Raw genomic sequence first — 24,153 nt, 5'->3', positions numbered from 1 at the left:
AACCACGCTCAGTCTGGTAGCTAGCCCTACCAGAATAGGAGAGGGCTCTCTCTGAGTCACGCTCAGTGAATAGATAAGAAAAAACGGTCTAATATGACTTACAGTGAAGTATTGATATTAGGATAGTAAGTGAATAGGGATACAAGAAACAATTTCTATGAATGACTGAGCTTCTGGGATGGTATGGGACCAACGGTCATCAAAGAACATAGAATTTAATACAAAGGCACAGATTACTTCGTGAGGCAAGGCAGGCGGAAAGTGTAGCAATTTAGTTTGGAATAACGTGGAACAGAGAGATTGCTGAGGAGTGTGAAAAGGGCATAAGAACATGAATCCTTTTCAACAGAAGAAGAACATTGAACATGAAATTTTCCCACAGGCAGAGCAATAAAATTGAATTCTACCTAATCTCACTCAGAAAATTTCATTGGAAATGAACATGAATTGAATTATGAAACATAACAAAATACATATGAAAACATAAGAGACACATTTACTACACTCACAACCACAAGAATCTCATGAAACAGAGCCGCTTCCTTTCATTAATTCTCTGTCAAAAATATACAGTGAAGAAACAGAGTTTCTTTCCCACAGTCTCCCAGAAGTTACAAGCCAATCAACCTTTTGCAAATGGTTTGCATACAATATATAGAATGTGCCATGAAGAGATAGAATGCCCAAGAGTTGGAGAGTTACTCGAATCATTACAAAATGGAGATGAAGAGCCAACCATCAGCTACAGGTGTAGCGTTACAAACATGACAAATGGCTTGGGTGACCGTTTGCCTTCCTTCGCCACTTGGATAGAAGCCAATCCGGAGAGAAAATACTTTAAATGCCACCTTAGGTGCGAAAAAACCGAAATGTAGATGAGCAGGCGCACTTGGAGAAGTCGTGAATCAAAATTTCGCGAAACGGAAGCAAATTTGGCAATTTTTCCTGTGTGCGCCGCGCCATTTTCTCTGTGCGCCGCGCTACTTTGGAGCCCGATTTGAGGCACTTTCAGGTATCTAAAATGTGCCCAAGTGTGCTTGTTGGAAAGCCTATCCTGTCGAATTTCTAACCCAACTAGAATTTCTGAATTTGGTGCTCATTTTCCCCTCCAAATCTTCATTCTCCCAAGACTGCTTCCTGTGTGTCAAAATAGGGGCCGAGAGGTCATTTTTTGGGTGTTTTTGACCTCCTGGAGACTCAGATCTTGCCAAAATTTCTTGTCCAAGCACAAGTAGTCATGAGTTTTCATGCTGAATCCAAAAATGTAAACCATTCTTCATTTGGAGCTCCCAATTTTTAGCGTCGTGCCACACAGGGAGAAAAACCTGTGTTTTGCCCTAAAAATTGTCATGTGACCAAAATTTCCCCAAATTTCTTGAAATTTGGGCTAGAGGTTCTCTATGGGGTGCTATGTTGTGCTAAAGGAGCCTCAGCCAAGATTCGAAGCCGATCTTTCTCTTTTGCCTCTTTTGCCTCTTTTGTTGCTTTGCTCAATTTTGCCTTCAAGCTCCTTATCCGGGCCTTTGCACTCATATTTCGTACCCTGTAATGATAAACCATCCTCCTCAGTATGGTTTTGTTTCTATCGGCTTTCTCCAGCAGTCTCTCTAGGTGGATGTTGATCCGCTCTAGCCAGGACTCACGGTCATTATTGATCTCTTGCTTTAAGGTAGTGAGCTCGATCCTCCTTTGTTGGGCAGCTTGTCGATTCTCACGGATGTTTTGCAGCTCCATGATCTCATGCTGGTCCTCAAGATGCTTTTTTCTCTGCTCCAAATACTTTATGATCCATTTGGCCCTCTCCACATTGAGTGAAAAATCTTATATCTCTGTGTTCTGCTCCTGAATAGTCATCCTAAGTCGAGCACTCTCCACATCTGCATCATTATCCTGAATGAGGATGAAATCGGCCTCCTGTTCACCTGATAGCCCCTTATCATGCATGGGATTCTTGTCCTTGTCCTGTACCTGTGTTTTCGATGTAGGAAGGGAGGCCCCTTCCACCCCGGGTGGAGATAACACTCACTTTGCTGCTGCAAACAAGTGCCTACTACCTCTCTGATAGGTGATGGATACTAGCATAGCAGTGGTCTCATGGCGCTCATATTGATAAGAAGGACCACTTATCTCATGATCTGATGAATGTTGTGATGCCATGACTACTGTGTGTACTGTATTTAGGATACCCTTTGATGATGGTGTGAAGCTACGTGTTGTTTGTGATATCTGTTGATTTGAAGGGTTTCCAAGTGATTTGATGCAAATTTGGCACAAATTCAGGCCTTGGTGGGTGTGTGCAGCGCAGCAAACCCAGTGCGCCGCGCTCTGTATATGCGTCGCGCCCTTGTATTTTACCACTACGGGATCGCACTCTGTGCGCCGCGCTCTCTATGTGTGCCACGCTCCTCTGTGTGTGCGCCGTGCTCCTGAAAATGACTCCAACCTCTCCTAAGACGCGTGCTTTTCTCTCCCAATTACTTTGCTATGTTTCTCTTTACCTTGGTATGCTCAATGACTTTGTTCCTTGTGGAAACTTTGTGGAATGAAGAATTTGTAGTTTTGGAGGAAGATTTCATTCAAATTCAGGCCTTTTAGCCATGTGCGTCGCGCCAGTGTAAATTTACATTGGAAAATTTCTCCCAATGCGCCGCGCTCTCTATGTGCGTCGCGCCTTTTTGCAGGAGCCTTTTGGAGGCCTTCCCGGTGTCCAAATTGGGTGCAAGATAGCGTGTTGGAAAGGTATTTGAGTCGAATTTCCAACCCAACTAGAACTTTTCAATTTGGAGTTCATTTTCTATGTCAAAAATCAAATCTCCCAATACTGGTCAAAATGTGCCAAATGAGGCTGCCTGAAGGTAGGGTGCTGTTACAATCAACTTTTGAATGCTTTCCTCAACTCCAAATTCAGCTCATGATAGCTCATTGGAAATATCCTTGTGTCTATTTATCATTTTACACATCAATCAAGTCATTTGGCCAACCAAGCTAGGAGAAAAATTGATTTTCCCAAGGTCACTTCAGAGGTGCATCAATTCTCCTGAGGCGATTGTATTTTTGACATTTCTCTAGAACCATGACACCTGTGTGAAAAGTGAAGGAGGTTTTTTTTCCTTGGAATGTTTTGGACAACAACCTCTCTCCGTTTTTCAAAATTCATCTTTTGTTGCTCAGAAACATCATTTGAGTGAAACCTATCCCGATGTGTAAGACAAGGGATTTGCCGAAATGAATCGAAATGAAGAAGATAGGGGGCTTCTAAATTCTTGAGAAAATTTTGGGAAGTGGGGAGGGATGTTATAAAGTAGGGGAAAGTGGAATATTAGAAATTGAGTGAGGGGAAGGGATCCAAAAAGGTAAAACACAGGTCTAGCCTAGAAAATTGCCAAGTTGTAGCAAGAAACTAGGGTTTGTGCGAAAATGAGGAATTTGGGAGATTTTAGTGATGGGAAGTGTTTAATAAGGTAAATTATGGATAGGGGAAGGTGTATGAATATTAGGATATAAGTGTTTCCGATGATTTGACCATCCAAGAGAAATTAGCTTCAAAACCCTAGGAGACGGAAATGAACCTTGCCTTAGGCGCAACTGAAGCATGAACAAGGTGTAAAATGACCGAGTGGAACTTGACATGATGATGAAAACCCTTTGAATGATGGTACACTCAGTTGAATGGTGACATGGAACGTCATTTGGACAACTTTGACAAGGGTAAAATCAAACCCTAGACCAAATGCCTAGTGACCAAATTTTGCTTGAAGACTCACTGAAATGACAAAATTTGACCTTGACACATTAAAATCACTTTGTAAGAGCATGTTTGATCACTGGAGGAAGGCTGCAAATACTGACACTAACATTGGATCCGATAGGGATGGCAGCTCCATCTCCTTGGAGGTGCCAAGAACTGCAGATATTTGGGTGAGCAGATAGTGCCTTCGTCCATTGGGCTATGGAGTCAAAACACAGAAACTGACATTATGCAGATGAACTCTGACTGAAGACTCAAACTGAAAACCATAATAAAACTAGACATGACTAAATCCTAACTAACAAACTGGAAAGATGCTCATATTTGAGCTTATTCAGCAAACCTACCCTAATTACTCTTTCCACCACTAGGTCAAGTGAGATGGAACAGCCAATGCAACCAGGTAAGCATTATGGCTGATATTTGATTTCTTCCCAAATGCTTTCTGATGCGTAGGAAAAGGGAAGAATCGAAAGGCAGCTCCCATGGAAACTTGGAATCAATTTCACTGCTGACAAACTTGCAAAGCATGAATTGGCTGGATGACTTCAAGAATACTGCAAAAGGATCTTCATAAGCATCGCCATTGATTTCCATTAACACATTACTGCTCTGGTCCAAGTAATCTTCATAGCTGGATATTAAACTTTTCCTCACATTTGCACTGTCTTTCTCTGATGATTGCAGCAAGCGGTCAAAAGGATCCTGAATTTCGTGAAGAACCAAACTCTGTTGTTGATTCCAAACAGAACCAAAGCCTCCTTTATCAATCTCCTCATATGACTGCAAACTTTGGTATGGGCTATGAAATGAACAATCTGTTAAACAAGACAATGAAGGTGACCCTTGAAACAGATGATTATCAGCATTCTCTTTTGTCTCCTGGTTGGCTGATGGAGAAGAAGTTTTACAGCAATCAAAATCTAACACATGAGCAAAAGGATCATCAAAAACTTGAGGAGACTGTTGCGATGTATCTATTAAAACTGTATGACATCCTATTGGCTGTTCATCCTTTTCTTTAGAGACATTACGAAGATTCTGCCTTATAAACTAAAATGCCTCGTAACACAAGGGTACAGAATCCTCTTGCATCATTAAATCATGTATTTCGGCTGCCCCACCTTCATCTGTAATCTGACCTTGAATTGTGTTTGGTGGTTGCAAATCTGATTCTGTATCCAAAATGATTTCATCAATCATTTCAGGGGAAGATTTCTTATTAACGACCTGCTCAAAAAATTCGCCATCTGTCTCATCTTCAACATTAAAACTGAGAGATTGTTGATTTCCTACAAGCTTTTCATTTGAAGATTTACTATGCAATTTACCCCGCAAAAGCTGAAATGATTCAAAACAGAGAGGTAAGGAATCTTCTTGTATCGTTTGATCATATAAGCCAACTTCTATGTCTTCATGTGCAACTTGACTATTAATGGCATTTGGGGGCTAGAACTTTGAATATAAGAATTCTGGAACAAAGTTTTCATCTCCCTCAAGAGGATCCAAATCAAGATTTGTCGATAGCTGATGTCTGATTGCATGGAAATTATCTCTGATGAACTAACATGAATCAAAGCACAAAGGCAAATATCCTTCACTTACCTCAAAATCTGTTGCACTTTCCTCATCGTTTCCATAGCTGATATGCCTCGGTTGATCACTGTACTCGAGCTGTTGTAAGCGAACTTCCTCAACCCATAAAATAGCTGCTGATTTGTACACAAGATTAGCTTCTGTTTGGAGAGAATAATCATCATCATCATACTGATCAAACTGAGGCAAATTATCAGTATAAAACACGTCATCAAGCATACATTTCATATCAACAGGTCTTTCTTCTCCAGTATGATCTACAAAACAATCCTTATGACTACTGAGATAAGAAACAAAATGTTTTGGATCAGCCACTTGTTCATGAATGCCATTTTCATCTTTTGCAGCCATTTTTCTCACCATCTCTTCTACTGCACTCACCAAAATGTCCATGTTTTCCTCTGAAGGTGTAGTTTTCTCTAGATCCACGTTTTTCATCTCTTCTTCTTTCAAACTTGCCCTTCTGATTAGCAAATCAGCCTCTACATTTACTGCATTGTTTTGCATCTCTTCAAGTGTTGCAACATTCTTTTCTCTCAGCTGAAACTCCATTTCCGGATCAAAGGCACCCAGGTAGTGCAAGAGAGCAGATCCAGGAGGGGGTCTTATATCAACCGGCATTGAATAATAAACTTGATTAAATATGGCTGAAAACTGTTGTATTGTCTCCCATGGCAGACTTTTCAGCTGATTATACTCTTCTACGATAAGGAAAATGTTTTGTCCAATCCTCCATTTGTCAAGAAAAACTTTGATGAACTGCTGTAAATCTGTGATGCTCGCATCCAGCAGGGCTTTGAACCAACTCTTGAATTTTCCTTGCAAAGAAAGAGCAAAAAGCCTTATATTGACATCTTCTTCATCAATTCCAAAAAGTTCTAGAAAAGTCTCAACATTCTGCACATGTTGCTCAGCATTGACATTCTTACATTCACCGTCAAATCTTGGCAAGTATAGAGCATAATTTTTGGGGAAAGCATGAAGAATAGAAGGTAAAACAAGAGGTTTATACCTATATGGGATTATAACAGTTGTAGGGATATGTACAAGAGCTATGGGATCGGTTTTGTTTTCTTTAGGCTCATCACTTTGTAGAGAATCATCATAAGATGTAGGAAAAGTAAGGAGGCCAAGATCAAAGGGAAACTCACTATTTACACTTTTTGAATAGATCGAGTGAAGATTTTGATCACCTTTATCATACAAAAAGTTCTGAAAAACTTTTAGGGCAGCTTTAAGAACAGCGAAGAAGTAATTTACAAGAAAGCAGAGTAGAACATGAATACCATTCCACTTTCGATACCCAAACTTTGTGTAAGATCCTTCCATTTTCGTAGAGAAAGAGTTAGTCCTCCAGTGGAGTCACCATGAAGCACCGATTGCTGGGTTCTTCAGTCAATGGAGTCGCCAGGTGAATGATTTCAGCCGTCTTCTTATGTCTGATCATTGTTCACCATCAACAATCAGCGCTGAACTTGAGATATGTACTGGGGCAAAACAATCTTCAAGAAAACCATTTTCTTCCCCAGTGGAGTTGCCACTTTGTTAGCACCTAAATCTACCCTAAGCTGAAGGAAGGCAAAACGCAGGGTAAACACAAACCACGCTCAGTCTGGTAGCTAGCCCTACCAGAACAGGAGGGGGCTCTCTCCGAGTCACGCTCAGTGAATAGATAAGCAAAAAATGGTCTGAGATGACTTGCAGTGAAGTATTGATCTTAGGCTAGTAAGTGAATAGGGATACAAGAAATAATTTCTATGAATGACTGAGCTTCTGGGATGGTATGGGACCAACGGTCAGCAAAGAATAGAGAATTTAATACAAAGGCACAGATTACTTCGTGAGGCAAGGCAGGCGGAAAGTGTAGCAATTTAGTTTGGAATAGCGTGGAATGGAGAGATTACTGAGGAGTGCGAAAAGGGCATAGGAACATGAATCCTTTTCAACAGAAGAAGAACACTGAACATGAAATTTTCCCACAAGCAGAGCAATAAAATTGAATTCTACCTAATCTCACTAAGAAAATTTCACTGGAAATGAACATGAATTGAATTATGAAATATAACGAAATACATATGAAAATATAAGAGACACATTTACTACACTCACAACCACAAGAATCTCATGAAACAAAGCCGCTGCCTTTCATTAATTCTCTGTAAAAAATATACAGTGAAGAAACAGAGTTTCTTTCCCACAGTCTCCCAGAAGTTACAAGCCAACCAACCTTTTTCAAATGGTTTGCATACAATATATAGAATGTTCCATGAAGAGATAGAACGCCCAAGGGTTGGGGAGTTACTCGAATCATTACAAAATGGAGATGAAGAGCCAACCATCAGCTACAAGTGTAGTGTTACAAACATGAAAAATGGCTTGGGTGATCGTTTGCCTTCCTTCGCCACTTGGATAGAAGCCAATCTGGAGAGAAAATACTTTAAATGCCACCTTAGGTGCCAAAAAACTGAAATGTAGATGAGCGGGCCCACTTGGAGAAGTCGCGAATCAAAATTTTGTGAAACAGAAGCAAAGTTGGCAATTTTTCCTATGTGTGCCGCGCCATTTTCTCAGTGCGTCGTGCTACTTTTGAGCCTGATTTGAGGCACTTTCAAGTATCCAAAATGTGCCCAAGTGTGCTTGTTGGAAAGCCTGTCCTGTCTACTTTCTAACCCAACTAGAATTTCTGAATTTGGTGCTAATTTTCCCCTCCAAATCTTCATTCTCCCAAGTTTGCTTCCTGTGTGTCAAAATAGGGGCAGAGAGGTCATTTTTTGGGTGTTTTTGACCTCCTGGAGGCTCAGATATTGCCTAAATTTCTTGTTCAAGCACTAGTAGTCGTGATTTTTCATGCTGAATCCAAAAGTGCAAACCATTCTTCATTTGGAGCTCCCAATTTTTAGCGCCGCGCCACAGGGAGAAAAAACCTGTGTTTTGCCCTAAAAATTGTCATGTGACCAAAATTTCCCCAAATTCCTTGAAATTTGGGCTGGAGGTTCTCTATGGGGTGCTATGTTGTGCCAAAGAAGCCTCAGCCAAGATTTGAAGCTGATATTTCTCTTTTTCCTCTTTTGCCTCTTTTGTTGCTTTGCTCAATTTTTCCTTCAAGCTCCTTATCCGGGCCTTTGCACTCATATTTCGTGCCCTGTAATGATAAACCATCCTCCTCAGTATGGTTTTGTCTCTGTCAGCCTTCTCTAGCAGTCTCTCTAGGTGGATTTTGATCCGCTCTAGCCAGGACTCACGGTCATTGTTGATCTCTTGCTCCAAGGTAGTGAGCTCGATCCTCCTTTGTTGGGCAGCTTGTCGATTCTCATGGATGTTTTGCAGCTCCATGATCTCATGCTGGTCCTCAAGCTGCTTGTTTCTCTGCTCCAAATACTTGATGATCCATTTGGCCCTCTCCACATTGAGTGACAAGTCTTAGATCTCTGTGTTCTGCTCCTGAATAGTCATCCTAAGTCGGGTGCTCTCCACATCTGCATCATTATCCTGAATGAGGATGAAATCGGCCTCCTGTTCACCTGATAGCCCCTCGTCATGCATGGGCTTCTTGTCCTTGTCCTGTACCTGTGTTGTCGATGTAGGAAGTGAGGCCACTTCCACCCCGGGTGGAGATAACACTCGCTTTTCTGTTGCAAACAAGTGCCTACTGCCTCTCTGATAGGTGATGGATACTGGCATAACAGTGGTCTCATGGCGCTCATATTGATAAGAAGGACCACTTATCTCATGCTCTGATGAATGCTATGATGCCATGACTGCTGTGTGTACTGTATTTAGGCTGCCCTTTGATGATGGTGTGAAGCTAGGTGTTGTTTGTGATATTTGTCGATTTGAAGGGTTTCCAAGTGATTTGATGCAAATTTGGCACAAATTCGAGCCTTGGTGGGTGTGCGCCACGTAACAAACCTAGTGCGCCGCACTCTGTATATGCGTCGCGCCCTTCTATTTTTACCACTACGGGATCGCGCTCTGTGCACCGCGCTCTCTATGTGTTCCACGCTCCTCTGTGTGTGCGCTGCGCTCCTGAAAACGACTCCAACCTCTCCTAAGACGCGTGCTTTGCTCTCCCAATTACTTTGCTATGTTTCTCTTTACCTTGGTATGCTCAATGACTTTGTTCCTTGTGGAAACTTTGTGGAATGAAGAATTTGTAGTTTCGGAGGACGATTTCAGTCAAATTCAGGCCTTTTAGCCATGTGTGCCGCGCCTCCCATGTGCGCCGCGCCAGTGTAAATTTACACTTGAAAATTTCTCCCAGTGGGCCGCGCTCTCTATGTGCGTCGTGCCTTTTTACAGGAGCCTTTTGGAGGCCTTCCTGGTGTCCAAATCGGGTGCAAGATAGCTCGTTGGAAGGGCCTTTGAGTATGCTTTCCAACCCAACCAGAATTTTTTAATTCAGAGTTCTTTTTCCCTATCAAAAATCAAATCTCCCAAGACTAGTCAAAATGTGCCAAATGAGGCTGCCTGAAGGCAGGGTGCTGTTATAGTCAACTTTTGAATGCTTTTCTCAACTCAAAATTGAGCTCATGATAGCTCATTGGAAATATACTTGTGTCTATTTATCATTTGACTCATCAATCAAGTCATTTGGCCAACCAAGCTAGGAGAAAAATTTATTTTCCCAAGGTCATGTCAGAGGTGCATCAATTCTCCAGAGGCGATTGTATTTTTGACATTTCTCTAGAACCATGACACCTGTGTAAAACGTGAAGGAGGTTTTTCTTCCTTGGCATGTTTTGGACAAAAACCTCTCTCAGTTTTCCAAAATTCATCTTTTCTTGGTCAGAAATATCATTTGAGTGAAACCTATCCCGATGTGTGGGACAAGGGATTTGCCGAAATGAAGCGAAATGAAGGGGATAGGGGCTTCTAAATTCTTGAGAAAATTTTGGGAAGTGGGGAGGGATGTTAGAAAGTAGGGGAAATTGGAATCTCAGAAATTGAGTGGGGGGAAGGGGTCCAAAAAGGAAAAACACAGGCCTAGCCTAGAAAATTGCCAAGTTGTAGCAAGAAACTAGGGTTTGTGCGAAAATGAGGAATTTGGGGGATTTTAGTGATGAGAAGTGTTTAATAAGGTGCATTATGGATAGGGGAAGGTGTATGAACATCAGGATACAAGTTTTTTCGATGATTTGACCATCCAAGAGAAATTAGCTTCAAAACCCTAGGAGAGGGAAATGAACCTTGCCTTAGGCGCAACTGAAGCATGAACAAGGTGTAAAATGACTGAGTGGAACTTGACATGATGATGAAAACCCTTTGAATGATGGTACACTCAGTTGAATGGTGACATGGAATGTCATTTGGACAACTTTGACAAGGGTAAAATCAAACCCTAGACCAAATGCCTAGTGACCAAATTTCGCTTGAAGACTCATTGAAATGACAAAATTTGAACTTGACACCTTAAAATCACTTTGTAAGAGCATGCTTGATCACTGGAGGAAGGCTGCAAAGACTGACGCTAACACATCATATCCAAACATTTCATCATTATATCCTTTTACGGAAAACCACAGTGATTTCCGATTGCAACCTCATGACCTATATATTGACTCGTTAATTACTAGGGGGGAAATAATCCAAATGGATTTTTATCCTCTAGGAGTTTGATTTGGATTTTACTACCACCAAATCAAAGAAATCACTTGTTTTTGCTGAGTTGATATGTGATCTTCCATCTGCAAGCACTTCTACTAATTTTACTGAGCAGATTCCTGATGAAAATTTGTTTCTCATTAGCACTCTTGACCCGTGGTATGGAGATATTATCATTTATCTTCAAACCCAAAACTTCCGATATGAGTTGTCTCAATCCGAATGATGTCGCATCCGACATCAGTCCTAACCCTATCAGATTCTTGGTGATACATTGTACCGATTTGGTATGCAATTTGTTCTTCGCAGATGTATAACACTTGAAGAGGCTAAATGGGTCTTGAATGACTGCCACTCTAGGGCATGTGGTGGCCATATGTTTGGTTATGCCACTACTTAGAATATCCTCTGCACCAGTTATTTATGGCCTTCCATCTTTAAAGATTTTATTCTGGCTATTCAAAAATGCTATGAATGTCAGATTTTTAACCGCAAGAAACGTGCCCCGCCAGAACCCTTACACCCAGTCATTACTGTTGGACCATTCGCTAAATGGGGCATAGACTTTATGACATGTAACCCTCGCTCAGTCGGAGGGCATGCCTATATTATCATCGCCATCGACTACTTCACTAAATGGGCTGAGGCGATGCCCACATACAATGTTAATGGTATCCATGTTGCTCAGTTCCTCTCCAACCACGTCATAACATGTTTTGGTTTCCTCAAGACATTGTAACTGACCATGGATAACATTTTCATCAGTATATGATGGCAGAGCTAACTACTCAGTTGGGCTTGCGTCATGATAGCTCAAATCCTTACTATCCATAGGCCAATGGCAAAGTCGAAGAAATTAATAATGTTCTGATTACTATGCTTCAACACACCATTAGGAAGCACCAAAAGGATTGAAATTTTATGTTATTCTCATCTCTCTAGGCTTATAGGACTTCCACTAAGACGTCCATTGGATTTACTCCATTCCAGCTAGTTTATGGTTTAGAGAAAACTCTCTCAAATGAATGTGAAATCCCTTCACTCAAATTATTTGTTGAACTTTCTAATACCTCGCCTAAAGAGGAGTGGTTACTCTACCTTGAGAGGCTTGACGAGACCCGTCACATTGCTGTGTTGGTAATCGGATCCCAAAAGAAACGTGTCAAAGATCATTTTGATCAAATTGTTTCTCCTCACACTTTTTCTGATGGCGACCTGGTCCTCCTTTATGACGAAGCTAACGATAAGTTAGGCGCTAAAAAGTTTGAACCTATGTGTCATGGGCCATATTTTGTCAAATGTGTTTTGCAAAAAGGTTCCTATGAACTAGTTGATTACGAAGGAAATGCATTGTCACAGCCCCAAAATGGGTTGTATTTGAAAAAGTATTATGCATGAAATTTGTGTAATGACTTTTTTTACATTAGTGTGTGAATTCATTAGTGTGCACTTTTTTATTTTTGGTGTGTTTGTTTTCTTTGTAGACATGCGTTTTTCTTCTTACATTGTTTTCCACTCTGTTTGCAAATGTCGTCAAGTTATTATCTCGGTTTTGTTGATGGTGCTTGTTGTAGAACACAGAATTTATCTTCTGTATCTTGGGCACTCTTTGCCCTTGATGGTGATTTGCTTGAATTACAAGGTATATGCCTCAGTCAAATAACTAACAATATTTCTAAATAGAGTGCAGTCATTGAACTATTGTCAGAAGCAGTTGCTCTTGGCATTAGAGATTTAGTTGTCAAGTTAGATTCACAACTCATTGTGTTATAATTAATAATAATCATTTGGTAGGAAATCCACAGATATTGCGTATGTATCTACGTGTTCAATTACTGGAAAGAAATTTTGATTTTTTCACATATCAATATATTCCACACAATTTGAATACATTAACAGATGCATTGGTAAACTATGTTCTTGATAGACATTTGCGTAATTTATAAAACCAATAACATTACCATGGTATATATATATATATATATATATATTTATATATATAGATATCGTGTTTGTCAAATTGTTTACATCAAAATCTCAAAAAAATAAAGTGTTCTGAGACACTTGGCTTTCAAATCCTAGAAAATGTGTAAAAGTAACTAGAAAAGCTATCAGCCTACACGATGCTCATGGTAGCATGATAGTACTCTAATTACTCAGCCTAATAGCCAACACAGTCTCACTGATACTCCTACGGTGTGCCTCTGCCATCACAGTGGTACCTCGTCTATGGTAGCATACTCTGGTATCCCTCGAGTAATCGCGTCCAGGTTACTCTCCATCTCTACCAAGGGGTCTGCCCCTTCCTCGTAATCGACCCTAATATCTGATGGGTTGTTCACCATGCAATTGGCAACATGTCAGGCAGTATTTATGGTCCAACATCTGCACATTTATCACAAGTTACGTCTGAGTTACATTTTTACAAAAAAATAATAAAACTTGAAAAAATAAAAAAAATAAGTTTTACATGTGTTAGTGCACTGCTCTCCTAGTGGTAGAGGTAGATCTGGATCCCATCTGAAATTTGTGCCAGAAAATGCATAATCATCCACAACAAGTAGTTGGCGATGTAGCCAACCGAAAAACTGTAGAAAGAAATTCATCTGTTGGCTCCCTCCTCCTCAGGGTATGAGTTGACTCCAACACACTAGCCTCAGATCCTAGGGGAGAGGATCTAGTACCTATGCAAACTGGTTCCAAAATAAGGGCACTCGCTCTAGGAAGAAAGTAACCAATATTGAATCGAAACCAAATTGTTTTAGGTTCCCTCATTTACCTTTGGTTAGTTGTCTCTTCATATTATCTAGTAGTCCTCCACATCAGTTGAAGACTGTGGGAGGCAAACAATCTACTGCATAACGAAATTGCGACTCGGAGGCTTCATGGAGAGCTTGCATGCCAAATACGCGAGCTATGGTGAATAAGATAGTTCTCAAAGGAAGGTTAGTGATTGTTTCTATCTTTACTTTCCCTCCCATTGTCATCTCTAAACCTGGGCCAATGTCTCCTGACGAGACTTTTAGTACTCTCACCTCCTGGGCGAGATCCAAAGAGTTGGACTCTCTCTCCCCTCCTAGAAAATTTAGTGATGAAATAGATGTCTTTTTCTTCCATAACTATCTCCTGATATTTTATTATGAAGAGTTCTCGATCAACATCCCACAAGCTAATCAAACACAGCAGCAGCTCCATCTGAGCTCTCAATCTTATGGTCCTCAAGAACTTCAGCAACCCACAATTTATCAAAGCATTGATGCATTTTGGATCCTGGGCTTCTTGGTGATATTCAACCTCATGGCCTCTTTCTTTCCATTCTAGAACCATGATCTCCTACAAAACATCATTAAACATATGTTAGAGACTTTTACACGGATCAAAATCAAATATTATGGTCCTCAAGAACTTCAGCAACCCACAATTTCTCAAAGCATTGATGCATTTTGGATCCTGGGCTTCTTGGTGATATTCAACCTCATGGCCTCTTTCTTTCCATTCTAGAACCATGATCTCCTACAAAACATCATTAAACATAAGTTAGAGACTTTTACATGGATCAAAATCAAACATTATGGTCCTCAAGAACTTCAGCAACCCACAATTTCTCAAAGCATTGATGCATTCTGGATCCTGGGCTTCTTGGTGATATTCGACCTCATGGCCTCTTTATTTCCACTCTAGAACCATGATCTCCTACAAAACATCATTAAAAATAAGTTAGAGACTTTTACATGGATCAAAATCAAACATTTTTGCTTAAAAAAGTTTTTTTGTTTGTTTGTTTGTTTTTTTTTTTTTTTCGTCAAAATATTCCACCTCGGCGCCATCGCATCTGTTTTTATTAACAGAGTAATGTTACTGTGGGGGGGATTTAGGCTTGGGTATGATCATCATAGGTATGATGAGGAAACTCGCGATTATCATCGATGATTTAAAATTTTAAAATCCCTCCTTTTAGCATGCAAAATTCTATTAAAAATGCATAAAAGTATGATGAGTTGCATGAGAAAGGATAGACCTCTTACCTGATGCAAATGGTTCATGAAATGATGCCCCAAATCTCCCACACTTGTCACCTGAAAATCAAGCAAATTAGGGCACAAATGCACTCTCAAAATTTACTTGGGTGAAAGGGTAAAAATATTTTTACTTTTGGTCTATTTATAAGTTTTAAGTTCATTTTTTGTAATATTTTCCTAATATTTTATTATTATTTCTCAATATCAGTGATGGGAGAATTTCCTTATGCAGTTATAGGTACTTTCTGCTGAACATGTGATCATTTCTCATTGATTCACATGAGTTTTTGTTTTATCTCTTTTTTGGACTCATTAAAAATAAACAAAAAAGGAACCCCCGTAGAGTCATCTTTAAGCCCTATTTTGACTCTCGAAAAATGAAAAGATCGAAAATTACATGTCATTTCGAACTAGTTAAATTAAATGAATTGACATCGTCTCATTATACGTTTACCCCTTTTTCGGGCTAAGATTGACTATTTATGAAAAAGGTAAACCTTGGTCGACATGGTGAAGAGGTTCTCTCGAATATTGTTTTCTACCTTTTCAGGTTCGAGGAAAAAATTACAAATAGGGACATGATGGAGTTTTCTTTTTCAAACTCTCTAAATATGAAAAAGATATTGAGTCATTCTTACATCAGACTCGTTAAAATTTTAAAATGAAAGATTCGTCACCATGATGAGACCGAATTTCTCCTTCCTAGGACTCGTAAATCTTACTATGATGGATTCATTCAAAGAAATATCCTTTGTATAGGCATCATGTCTCTCTTGAACATCCTTTGTATAGGCAGAATGTCACTCTTGAATATGATACTCTTTTGCTTTTGTGTTGGGTTTGGAATATCCTCACTTAGTCACTTGTCCTCCCAGGTTTGGGTGATCCATTTCTGCCTCTCATTTGACTATTCAATTTTTTCATTATGACCTTTAGTCCTATGTTAAGTCAAATGTTGCCACACTCCGGAGTCATGTCACCAGTGTTCAAGAGAAGTCCTATCTGTAGTTATTTACCTATACATTGTCTGACCCATTGTTACAGTCTTGGATCTTATTCATTTCATTCCACTTTATTCCTTGTTTCATGTCGATGATGAGGGTTTCATCATTGCCCTTCTTCGATGGGTTGCTTCATGTCAAGTTCAGCTCTTTATCCAGGAAGATGATTTAGAAAATACATTTCATTACCTTAGAGCTTGCTTGCCTTGATGGAAAATTCTTCGCATCTGACGATAGGTCTTCATCATTGGCCTTTGATTGGACGATTCCATGAGCGTTAGAATTCAGTTTCATTATCACATTCACGGATTGTACTATCATACCTTAAGATCCATTGTCATTATTGGTGGTTTCTCTCATATCTGTAAACATTCCACATCATTTGCTAGTAAGCAAGTGGTTTTCTAGTATGTTCGACTTCAACACATTCATTCGAATGTTAGAATTCGTACTTTGATCAGGTCGGGATGGAGCACAAGACCCTGAGTCTTGTTTGATATGACTTAGGCTACATGGAGTTATATGTTATTCATGATTGTACACATGTTTATGCTATACAGATGGCTATGACCATACCGCGGGACTTTACATTTATGATGATCCTTCTATATCAGATGGTTGCGACCATACTTTGGATCATAGATTCATAGATGATCCTTCTCATTTGGATGGTTGCACCCATACCATGGATCCTTTCATATAGCCCTTATCATCCAGATGGATGCATCCATACCTTGGATTCATGTTTTTGATCTCAGATATGTATGTGTATATGCGTCCTTGATTTGCAGGTCTCCTGACAGTGTTTTTCCTCATCCTTGCAAAATCTCGTAAAGAATCTTAACCATCACTCCTCGTTCTGCCTTCATGCTTTAGAGGGCATCTGTTACATAGTATTTTGTCACACCTCCTATACTTCCCTGTGACATACCCCTAAGTGCCCGAAAAATTATCATTATGCAGTGTACTCATTCATATATGCAGCTTAGATCCTTCCTAATACATTGATTGGAAAATTCCTTGAGCTTCCCCTCAAGGAAATAGCTCTAAAACCCTAATTTGAGAATCATCGCCATTATGAGACTAAAAACAACGATGGTTTCCTATTGCACTGTACTTGACCTGTGATGGAATCTCTCTATTCACTTGTATATCGGCGATGATCCCAAAAAGGCAATTTTACCAAAGAGGATGATTCGTGAATGAGAAGCTTCTAGAGTGACGAGATGGAGGTTGTTCGACATAGATGAGGTTGAATTCTCCCAACTTGGCCTCTTGGTCTCATCCCTATGAGCTAACTCCTTGAGATAAGGGCCTACTCCTATCTTTGGAGAGATCCTAATTCCCCTTCCTAGCCTATATATTCATCCTCTCCCATTCCCAAATGGTTGGTTTATGCCTATTTGCACCCTTATGCTAAGATTGTGCCTATATGCTACTCATTTGGCTTGGATAAGGAGTTATTGGAGAGCTTAGCTTGGACTTGGATATTCATTCAAGGAGAACCTATCAAAATCAAGGCTTGGTTGTATGTTTCCCTTTATTTTCTATTAATATACAACTACTGGTTCATTTTCCCTAAATGTGTATGTTCATGTATCATTTAGCTTAACATTCCTTGATCAATTAAGTAGGTTACTTTTGAATATGCTATTTGTATTTGCATGCCTTATTGTGTCTTGATATCTTGTGTAGGTACATAAACGCTGTGAACAGTAGGAACGAGCCCGTGACGCAAGTGATTCAAGGTCTTCAACAAAGGAGATCGAGATAGCATCAGAACGAGGTAAGCCATCTTCTTTGTTTCTCTTTTCAATTGTAAGTTAGGAAAGTGTCTAGTATATTGTCACTTCGATTGCTAGAACCACTCATTGGGCTAGAGGGATCGTCTCTGTCCATGAAGAGGATTTACCTAGACAACATTGAAAATAGCACCAATGCATCAATAGGTGTGGGGGAGTGATATCAGGGTGTAGCAACTATAAATAACATATAATTATATAGATAATGAGAATTTTTTTTTCACACACACACACACACATATATATATAGAGAGAGAGAGAGATGATAACCTCCTATATAAAGGTATGTTTCATGTTTCCCTCTATCTAGCCATAACAAGTAAGCTTGCACCCAATACATCTTTGAGGCTCAAGTGAACCACCATTTGGCCTTTGTTGGTTAATCCTTTCTATAGAGTTAGATGGTACAACCCCACCTACAACATATTAGTTGTTGGTGGCTCGCGTGATGATGCCACCAAGATGCGACTGTTGTACTAGTGTGCTAGTCAATTCAACTAGCGTCGTTTGGGTCTCAAAAATGTTATCCATAACTAGAAGAGGTTGGGCATGGGGTTTTTTAGGCCTTTGTCTAGGTGGACGAGGAACTAGTGCTAGGTTGCACCTAACATTTTGACTATCTTAGGTATACGCACAACCCACCCTATGGAATTCTTCCATTTTAAAGTAATTGACGTGGAGTCTTAGCCAAAATTACGCCCATAAATTCCTCAAGAAGTATAGCGATATGGATTGGATTGCTATATTTTTTGTCAACCATCTTGATGCATTCATATTGGGAAAAGTGGAGGAATCATCTCATGGGACCATTTTTACCAGTGGGACCTGATTTGGAAAAATGAGGTCTGAAACCTTTCAAGAAAATTTTGAGGCATCAAATGACACTATTTAGGGGTAAAAAGTTATTGATTTAGTGCGATAAATTTTCATGCTATTCTACACAGAAATATATTTCTAACAGTTCAAGAATCACATCAATCAAAGTCTGTATGTGAAAGTAATGCCACTCAGAAGTTGACCTTCGTGTTGGGCCACATCGATAATTCAAGAGGATGCCATGTGAACCACCAATATTCATGGAAAATGGGATAGCGATGTTATTATGATGTAAAATACTATAGAAGAGTCTACATTGTAACTATGGTTAAGATTTTAGGTAGTCAAACTTAACCACTAGTAAGCTATTCAACTGTGTTATAACTAGACCACTAGGGGGAAACATGATTCCATTATTTCGACCGAATTTGTTTCATAGTTGATAAAATATATCCAAGGGGAATAGGAGTGTCAGGCGGAAAGAGTGGATAGTGCGGACACAACCAACCTCCCTAGGAGCCTAAGACTCTCTAGTGACAAACAAGACAAACAAGAGCAATCCTTCTCTAAACATGCATTTACTATATAAGAAATCAAGTGTTTAGATCCTACCTGTAGTCCCACGCTGTTGTAGCAGTCTAGCCTCGCTGATCCGGATGAGCTCCTCCTTCACTTTGAAACCTGCATCCACTAACAATCAAACGATTAAATATCACTTGATAATCTCATAGAATAAAACATATTTAACACATAGACCAAGGAGTACATGAAACAACTCATAAATAACAAGTTATTGAGAAGAATGGACTCATTTGCATTAATAGGAAACAAAAGGAACAATTACAACTTGAGCCTTGTTGTTGTGCAAGTCCCTCCCAGGGTCCATCAAGAGTTCTCCTTTACTTTGACAAAGCTCACCCACTTCCAAATAGAACAAGCAAAGATGGCAATCTCTCCTCACAAGCTTCTAAATGGGAGTCCTAATTCCAGCAGCATCTACCCTTAGAAATGTATAGCTTCCAACCTCCCCTCCTTCTGGCCCAATGCCTGTATTTATAGTGGTCTAGAGGAAGTTATTCAGGTCCACCATCAATGGGATAATCCCCTCTTTGGATGGGATAGCTCCCTCATTGATGGGATAAGTTCCTCTTTGGTAGGGGTACATGAACCATCTGGAGACGCTCAATACACGTCGAACAACCTTCTAGAATGCTCTAGAAATGACCACAAGTAACTTTTTAAAGATGAAACTTGCGCATTTTGACCTTTACAGGGGGACGCACCTGCCCCTTTACATACAAAGCGTACAAGTACGCAACTTTTGTGAACATTGGGTGCGTACCCGCAGGTAAGGTCGAGAGAACCTACGTACCCAGAGATAAATACATTTATAAAGACTTTCTCTCTTTTTGGAGTTTGACATGGAGATCAGAGGCATAAGACTTGCCCAAGAGGATAGCATGACTGTTGATAGAGCCATACTAACTGTAAATAGCCATGGTGACATTTTTTAGTGTAACAGATTGCCCCCTAAAGTGCGAAGCCTGTAATAGATTAGGGTTTTGTATTATCTAGGAAGGGTGAAGTGCTTTATCATTTCAAGGATTATCTCATGGAGAGCCTGGTTAGAACCTACAATTTTCAACACAAAATACATGTATAAGATTATATCATCACTGAGGTAGGCATTCCCATACTCAGATCAAAACTTTAACTAACAGACTAACTACTCTGATACAGGAATGATCTTGCAGTACATCATAATCATAGACTTTTGTAGACACAGTATGGGCGCAGCCATCTGTTTATGATTAGTCTACTTAGATAATGAATACAAAACTCCTCGCAGCCTGGATGGTGGAAACTAGATCCAGGGTCTTCATTTCTACTTCCCGAATTGGTACGATTCTAGCCATGCGAATAAATGAGTTGATGTCGAACATGGTAGAAACCACTTGATTACCAGTCGATGATGTAAACTATTAACAAGTGTGAGAGAGACCACCAATAATGTCAATGGTTCTCAAAGTACCCAGTACAATCCATGAGATGTGAACGAATGAGTTGATGTCGAACATTTCACGGAATTCTTCGATCGAGAGTCAATGATGTAAACTGACGTCAAAGGCGAGAAACCTGCCATTGATGCATGCAGACTTCAAGGTACTGACGATTTCTAAGTCATCTCTCTAGATAATGTGTTGATGTCGATAGAAAGCGACCTGTTGCAGGCAAGCCCACAACACGAAATCATTGTTAAAGTTGAAGAAATGTTGTTGTAAGGACTGACTCAGGGATGGTCAAATGGATGACAAGTATTTTGCAGATGAAAGTTTTGCTTGCAGACCTCTTGAACACATAACGACACGACAGATGGTTTGGTGATAAATGACTCAAAGTTAATCCCCGGAACCTGACTGAAGACTTTCAAAGTGGTTTGATCAACTGTGAGGTAAAGGATTTCCCAACCCAGGTGAATGAAAAGTGTCGTGTTCAAGAGTGGTAATAAAGTTTCTTCTGAGACAAAAGATAACAAATAGGCTCATTCTTCTCTCTTTTCCCCCACCATTTCTGGCAAGTACCTCTTTATTTTTAACAAGCTTGAGGAGGATAACATATGCTTGATTATAAGCTCATCCTTCGGATGAGTCCAACCTAGTTTTGATTCGAACCCTAGGAGGAGTGGTTCGTTCCTGTTTGTAATTGAACAGGTCCTTTACTGTGAAATTTTAACGAGTCCAGTATAGGAGAAACTCGGTGTTTTTCAATTTTAGAGAGTCTGAAAAACTTAAGAAGACTCCAAGTTGAACTTTTTCGTAGATTTGTGTCCCTCAAGCCCGAAAAAGTATAAAATAATACCTGGGGGAACCGCTTGATCTTGCGACCAAGGAGTACTTTCATAATTAGTGTCACTGACCTGAAAGGTAAAAAGCGATCAAGGACACGTCGTTTTATTTCCAGTATCGAGTTTGAAACGACAAAAACCCGGCAACCTTTTCCTGTTTTTACGGTCAGAAAAGGGCTATAAGGGGACCGTCTTTTAATTCCGTTTTAACGAGTGTAAAAGAAACGCTCGACAATCTTTTCATATTTTAGGAGTCAGAAAAGGGCTTAAAAGATGACTCTGATATTTTGGTTCGTGAAAAATGACAATTTTCCCTCTAAATCCCTTTGTCCTGCACAAAAACGACACATTACTCATACCTGTTTAAGATAGGCAAAAATACATTTGAAAAATATCCTTCCATGGTGAAAAATGAACAAACCTAGCATTCATTCATCCAAAAAACATATAAAAAGACTTTTTACCATGTCATTTTTACCATTTTACTGTTGAGGTTGAAAAAAGGGCTTTTGGCAAGAAACTTCCCGTGGTCGTTGCAGAGAATCCGACTGTCAGAATCGAACGCCGTCTCTTCCAGGTATTTCACAACATCCTCCTCTTCAATTTCATCCGATTAAAATTTTGTTTTAGGTTTTAGTTTTGGTTTTTTTGGGGGTTTTAGGTTTTAAAATCTGCTCTGCGGGGTACGCAGGTGCCCTAAGGGTGACCTGCGTCCCCCGACCTTTTCCTACACAGGAAAAAGGTCGGGGTACGCAGCCCACCTTTAGGCCAGCTGCGTCCCGACGCTCTGTGTCCTAAACGCGGGGTGCGTCCCCCGCGAAGGGCGGAATTTGAAACCCCAAACCCCAAAAATAACCATTTGAATTTTCCCAAACTAATTCTAATCTTTATTTCTTGGTGTGTAGGGCACTCACCATGTTGGATTGGAGAGAAAGAGAGCACGAGGACGTTGATTTAGCCGCAATTAATCACCAACCTTCCATTGATGCCCTAAAAGCATGCAAACTATATAAATACTGGGCCATACCTGGCATGAGGGCTCAGGTGAGATTCTTGGAATGGTTGGTTGAGAGATGGAACATTCATGAGCAATGCTTTTACATCAGAGGGCACCAGCTTGAGATAGAGCCCTCTGACATATACTTTCTCACTGGCTTGCCAAATAGGGGCGAGCAACTCAATCTAGCCGGGACTAGGCCGTGTGGCCAATCCCTTGCTAGTCTCCGGGCAGACTGGTGCATACCTAATCAAAACCATGCGAAAGGCGTAGAAATCAAATACATCTCTCGGCGTGAACTCAAGGTTATAGCTTTCACGGTTACCAGAATTTGCGGCGCAGCCGCTTTACATATTGCCACCGGGTCCCAAATGCGGATGGCGATTGACTGTTTCCGAGGCACCATCTTCAACTGGTGCGATGCTGTGTCGGCCAATATGAAGGGCCAACTGACTAGGGCAAAGAACGGACAACTGAAGACATTTGGATATGGGCCTCTAGTTGTGAGCTTTGCCTTAGAGAGAGTTCCGATGCTGATCCCTCAGAAACTCACTGTTGATATCTTGGGTCCTCGGGAGCCAAAGTTGATACGATGGGTTACGGTGATGGCCCGGCATCCTGACGAGGGCGCAGCAGTTGTTCGATTCCCTGATGGTTATTTTCACTGGTTAGAGGACCAGGTTTTTGCGATCCAGGACTTTCCGTATGCCGGAGTAGATTTTCGAGGTGATCCGGACATGGTTCTTCCACAGGGAGAACAATGGGATGACAGAGGTACTTTATTTTTCACAAGTTTTCAAATTATATATTTTTTTGTTTTTTATATATATCGTCTCAAAACTGACAGTAAAAATTTTCAAAATGCAGATGTTGGTCCACAGCGCCCAGCCAACCTCCGGCCTTTTGAGAGGAGACATCCAGTTGCACCGGTACCGGCTCCACAGGACGCGGTTGCAGAGTCACTAGCTGAGTTGGAGCAGGATCTAGAGCATCTGACGGTGGATATACCTGAGACTACCATATTCCTATCAGACTTCAGGGCTATGTAGTCACAGTCCCTGGACCGTTTAGGAGGTTTTTGTGTAAGGTAGCCCGTGCAGTGGTGTCGTATAGGGAGCACCACCAGTGATTGGCTAGTCACTTTTATATACACATATGACATTTTTGGCTTTTTGTACTTATCATTTTTGCCGATCATAAGGTTTTTTTCAACCTATGATCGAAGACGATGTATATTTTTTGACACACTCCTATCTATATATATATCATTATTACCGGCTTATCTTGTTTAACATATGTGATGAAATGTTTTTAAATTTACTTGCATGATTATCGTAAATGTTTGTCCAACATTCGAGAAGCAATTGCATCTGCTAATGTATTTAAAGACCTTGGAATATGCTGATATTCAATGTCATCAAATTCACGTTCCAAGAGACGCACTCTCAAAAACAACCTTAATAACACAGGATTTCTAATGGCATATACTCTATTAAGCTGTAATACAACAAGTTCAGAATCTAACCTCATTATCAAACGTCGAATTCCAAATGAAATAGATTTAGATAATAATTCAACCACTGCACTGTATTCTGCGATGTTGTTCGTTGTTTGACCGAGGCTTACCCCATGCATAGAAACTAACTCGTCAGAGGGCGAATAGATAACCCAAGTTGCGGAAGAGATATTCTGTGTACTACGACAAGCACCATCAGCGAATCCGATGTA

This window comes from Pinus tabuliformis, chromosome 8, assembly GCF_031772625.1.
Source record: "Pinus tabuliformis cultivar Carrire ecotype Pingquan chromosome 8, CPIR1, whole genome shotgun sequence".
NCBI lineage: Eukaryota > Viridiplantae > Streptophyta > Pinopsida > Pinales > Pinaceae > Pinus > Pinus tabuliformis.
This window is presented reverse-complemented; position numbering follows the sequence as displayed.